The sequence below is a fragment of the Vigna unguiculata genome, chromosome 8, assembly GCF_037176805.1.
Source record: "Vigna unguiculata cultivar grain cowpea cultivar isolate G323 ecotype 2 chromosome 8, ASM3717680v1, whole genome shotgun sequence".
NCBI lineage: Eukaryota > Viridiplantae > Streptophyta > Magnoliopsida > Fabales > Fabaceae > Vigna > Vigna unguiculata.
Genome location: NC_140799.1, coordinates 20762353 through 20768345, shown reverse-complemented (window position 1 = coordinate 20768345; position 5993 = coordinate 20762353).

Below are 5993 nucleotides of genomic sequence, written 5' to 3'. Positions count from 1 at the left end.
TTAGAGTGTCTTTTGCAGGCACAATCCCTGTTCGGCTAGGAGAGTTTGAGCATCCTTGGAGAGGACAAATATCCCTAAAACTTGGAGTGCTTAGAGGTTGAGTCTTTGTAGAGTATATTCAGCACCGTAAGAACAATTGGCGCCCACCGCGGGATTGATGTATGCTTAGTGAAGAAAAGAGTTTTATGGTTTCTACAAAGAGTTGGATGGTCAGAGTGAAGGAAGTAGGTTCAGGACCCTCCTCGACTAACATAGTCGCGATGTTAGAAGGGAATGCAGCAAGAGTTCGTAGAGTTCAAAAAGGCTAGTACTGAAAAGCTGATGTGTTAAGATAAGAGAAGGTCTGCCTAAAATGGAGGGTCAAGGTTGAATTAGTAACCGACAAGGGAAAGGAAAAGGATATCCCCAAGAATGCAAGGTCAGTGCAAAGTGTTGTATACCACCTTCGATTTGTTTGTGAAGTGCAAGGGGAAAGCGACTATAAAACTTAATGGGCAACAAATAACTCCTCGACAGCAAGAGGAAATCACCAACATCCATTTGTTGATGGCATCATGGATACCCCACTCTCTAGTCAGTGGAAGGCCCTCACTTTTTATCAATATCATAATAACATTGATCCAAACGAGTATATTGTCATGTATATCACTCAAGTCTATCTATATTCGACTGACTATGTCGTTATGTACATGGCCTTTCCAACAAACTTGAAAAGACCAGCACTAGAGTGATTTACCCGCTTATCCCCTACTCCATTGACTACTTTGATACCTTGACGTCGTATTTCACGATGTAGTTTGCCACTAGTCGACACTATCATCTCACCTCCCTAACACTCTTCAATGTCAGGCAGGAGAAAGGATAGTCTATAAGAACCTTCACTGACAGGTTCGACAAAGTGCCTTGAAGATTAGGGACCTAAACCTTGAAGTGGTTTTGCACTACATGATCATGACACTAAGGCTGGGACCAATCGTTGACAATCTGTGCATGACATCACCCATAAGTTTATGCGGCTAGAAGAGAGGAGAGAATATAAAAACAAGATTTGAGCCAAGACCATGTTGACTAAAAGAAAGGGGCTCACAAAGATATAGCATAAAAAAGTGGGTTCCTCCAAAGAGAGCTCAAGCCTACATGGTTTTCACGGTCTACACCTTTGAACACTCCTAGGTCTTGTGCGTTGGAGGAAGAGTTGCAGACGAACCTCTATTAGCACTCTAATTTTGCTTATTTTTCGTTTCTAAAAGTTTTGTTTAAGTTTAAATGAATATGTTTTTGTCTTTATTTAATTATTTTTTGTTGATAGGTTAGATAAACAGAGTTTTTCAGAAAATTTTGATAAAAAGGTTAATTTTAAGAGTATTTTTTTTGTACATAATCTTTTTCTTTTTAAACTTTATTTTTAATAAAATCAGTATGACAGGAGGCCATTTCTTTTTGCTATTTTAAGTTTTAAACCCTTGACTCCAATCTTATCTTATTTTTAGATCAATACCTACCATGGTCAACTAAATTGTTTAACGCATCCATCAAAGTGTGTTTTACTTAAGTGGCATATCCATTGTGATGCTAATCAAAGGAGGCACAAGAGCACTCCTTCGTGAATCAAACCTAATGTTGCAAACCTTGTTTGTAAGTCAGAACCTTATGCACAATCAAGTGTGATGAGAGCGAGCTTGATGCTACAATCTGATACGCAAGATCCTAGTTCGAGAGAAGGGAGCCAACTTTGATCATGATGGATGGATACGATTTGAAGATCAAAATGGAGCGAAAGGGTCGCTAATTCGTGGTGAACGAACAAGGGAAAAGTCAAGTTGATCAAGGCCACCGAAAATGGGTTTGAAATTGGCAATTATGGTTCGGCAGCAAAGAAGAATTGGGTTTGGAAATATTTGATTTTTTTTATTTTTTCTTTGATGAATTTTAAGGGAGCAATTGTGTTTTTATGAGGAAAGTCGTACTTTGAGCGAGACAGAGAGAAATACTATGAGAGCTACGATTCGTGTTCTTATGAATGAAGGAGAGAGAGTGCATTGTAAGGGGGATTTCTCCATTTCTGACGAGCACAAAGTGGCCTTTAGAGATTAGGGTCTTCTTTAGTGTGTAGGTAGCTTCACTTGTGCAATCACGAGCACAAAGTGGTTGGGACTATGCTAAGTGAGCTTCCTTTCACCAATTTAATTTCAAGAAATTTCTTGGTCTTGTATAAATTTTTTGATTTGTAATGAAATACAATGGTTTAGTTTCAATTCTACTTTCCAGTTTTTACATTTGCTTGTTTATATCACTTGCAATTTTTGGTTCTTTAGTTTCAAATTTTGTTTACTTTAAATTCCTCGATTCTTGTTGCTTTGATTTACTTTAAGTTACGTGTTATGGTTTTTCATGCTTGTGTTCTAGCTGTGGTGCTTAGATAGTGTTTAAGTATGGTTCACAAATCTGCACACAATTTTGGTTCCTTTTAGGAATCTATGTGACCCCAAACTGGCCACAATCTTTGAGATGTCTTTTCAAGGTAGAGGAAGCATAGTAAAATCACTAAATCACTTTTGAGTTTAAAATTTACCTTGCATTATATTTATTTTTGTCATCGCATAGTTTGTGGTTACTATTTTTATTTTTTTTGTCCTATGATCCTGCATCAGTTCATTGTCCATATCTTAGCTTGAATATATTGCACTAAGCGGTTTAGGATCATGCATTATGTTAGTGATTGTGGTAGGGAATTTTATTTCCATGCATATGAAATAACTAAACTATGTTACTTTCCTTGTTCATAATAGAAGTGCATAATATACTAATCATTTTTAGAACATAGACCTATCTCAACTCATGCATAGCATTCATAGTTTTAGTTTAGCATTCTAGACTTATTTGAAGTCCTTCATTAACATTCTATTGTCATTTTTCATAATCATTTGGCATTTACATTGCATCTCTATTTCAATTTCTTATTTATGTATAGTACTTTAAATTGCTAATCTCCATGCACATTCAGTTGTGCACTTGCATCTACATACATAATTCATACCACATCTTCATTGCACCTAGATAGGAACCTAATTGATTGAGTTGTTCTTGGGAACTCAATTCTGTCCAAAGAGCTTGCCTTACATATGGTGGTTGTCTATGCTTAAGTGATTATCATTCTCATTTGGAATTTATTTTTGTGTCTAAAGTCAATTTGATGAGAATGTAACTGATAACTCTACTGTTATATTGTGGTTGTTCTCTACTGTTTGCTCATTTTTCTCTGTTATCACAATTCACACATATTCTCATTTTATTCCATTTCATGCATTCTAGTTCTACTTGTTATTTGGAGTCATATATTTCTAGTAGCTTATTTTCCCATTTCATCCTTCATCATCATTCATTTGTTTCAATTATCTGCATTGAATTAAGTTTTCTATCGTGATGAGAACTTTGTCCTAGTCAAGTGTATCACATTCAACACTCTTGATTTTGTAATTAAGCTTCATAGTCAAGTTTCATTAAGAAATTTTTGTTTTAGGTAGGATGATCCTCAAGGAAGTTTATATTGCAATCGAATAAATAAAAATCTACAATGATATGCATTGCACTCATGCATATAATGTTTAGTTGTCATCATGCATTTAAATTAGATTAAATTGAGTTAATTCTACACTTTTTGATTTTATTTCTTTTTCCCTTTGCATTAGTTTTATTTCATCTTTTAGTAAGACTAAATTGTGCAAGCTAGGCTTAACATGCACCGTTTCCATGGATTTGATACCCAAGGTTTCCCTATACTTCATTAGGGGGATTTTGGATAGTTTGCTAAATTCTAAGCGTGACGAAAAGATTTTAACAATCTCATTCCACCACCCTGAAAATCCTGAACACAATCGAATATCAACATGAAGAAACATTGTAGATATCGTCGCAACTACATGCTAGCATAATTGACCTTAGTGCATGGATTTGATGAAGCAAGGGCATATGATCATATAAGACTGATGAAAACTTAATGAAGAATTGAAGTGATGCGTTGTTGATCAAGTTTGGGGTTGTTGAATCTGAAATTGACATTAGGATCACAAAGCTTGAAGATTGGACTCAATTCGTAGACTATATGACATAATGTAGATGTCTTTCATCTTTTGTCTATCTTTTCAATATGTTAAAAAGGGTTTTAACAGGTTAAAACGATTATTGCATATCGTTCTAGTATGAATGTATTCAATCAGTTGAATTATTATGTAATTGGCTGATTTCACTTAAGTTAAGTGAAATCAACAGTTAAGTGAAATCAACATATTGTATGGATAAATCAACCTGTTAAATTCACTTATGTGCGGACTATATAAGCTAGTTTTTTAGAGAGTTGGATGAGTTCTATGATTTTAGAGATCAAAAACAGTGAAACCAATTTGGAAAACTCCCTTCCTCTGGTTACATAGTATGCAGCTCGTGAGTGAAGATTTTTGAATTTTGGAGCGAGTTTTGCTTGGTTTTTAAAGCAAGGAAGGATGCATTTTGATTGGCTAGGGAAAGCAATCACCAAGGTTTGGTTGTTCCTTCGCTTCTAGGTGTTTCCTAGTGTGATTCCAGGTCTACAAGTGGCATCTTGTTGTGCAGGGATTAGGATTCTTGTAAAATTCAAGAATCCTTGTGTTTTTTAATTGAAAAGTGTAATCTTTGTGAGATTGTGTAATTCTTTTTATATAGTGCATTGTCAGGCTCAGGTTATCCTGATAAACTGGATGTAGCTCATATTTGAGGGAACTAGTATAAAAATCATTGTGTGATTCTTTCTTCCTTACCTTGTTCTTCATTTAATCTTCAAGAAAACTTGTTTAAAAAATCTTTGTAAGGTTTGTGTGTGATTTGATGTAATCTAGTGGTGCAACTAAGTTTGATATATCAATTGGAACCAATATTATATGGTAATGCTTGTTGTTTGAGTGATTATCATTATTTGCAGTTTTCTTCAGAATTTCCTAGAATATTAGTCTGTTGATTTAATATTTCAATCCATTGAATCATATTGTAGGAACAAATCAATTTTTTGTTTTTGTTTTTCAATCGACTGAAATGTGTGGACCTCAACAAAGTATGCTCTAAAGACGCCTATCGACTACCCAGTATCGACAGAATGGTTGATGGAGTTTCCAACCACAATGTATTGAGCCTTTTAGTTGCCTACTCAAGCTACAATTAGATTCCCATGGATGAAGGGGATAAGTTGAAGATTGCCTTCATCATAGAGGAGGCTAATTACTACTTTGAGGTCATGCCTTTTGGCCTAACAAATGTTGGAGCAACATATAAAAGACTTATGGACAAGGTGTTCAAACTTCTTATTGGAAAGAGCGTGGAAGTACATGTAAATGACATGGTGGTCAAATCCCTCATCCCTACTCAACATTCATGAGACATGTTTGATATGTTTTCAGCTTTACGATCATACAACTAGCGACTTAACCCAGAAAAATGTATGCTTGGGGTAGATGGCGGCAAGTCTTGGCTTCATGCTCACACATAGGGACATCAAAGAGAATCTTGAAAAATATCAAGTTGTGATTAACATGAGGAGTCCCAAGAATGTTGAGTGTTGGCAAAATAGGAAGAGTTTAGTTAAAAAGGTTTTGATGATGAAAATTGCAACGAACCACAAAGCAAATATTGGAAGATAATTTGAAGACCATTTAATTATTGTTTAAAGCCTTTTAATAATAAATTACTTTGTATTGAGTAGTTTAAATTAGCTTAGAACTTCATAAAATTGCAACTAGCACTTAATTTGTTTTGGAACAATTTTATTTTCACAAAATGCATTGTGATAATCGATTATCACTTATGATAATCGATTATCCTAAGTTTTAATCAGTTTTCAGAAAAGTCACTCTGATAATTGATTATCTCTATAGAAAATCGATTATGAGTGTAAGAATATTGTTTTTAGGAAATGCTATGAAATAATCGATTATCACTTATGATAATCGATTATATCTGGCAGTTGG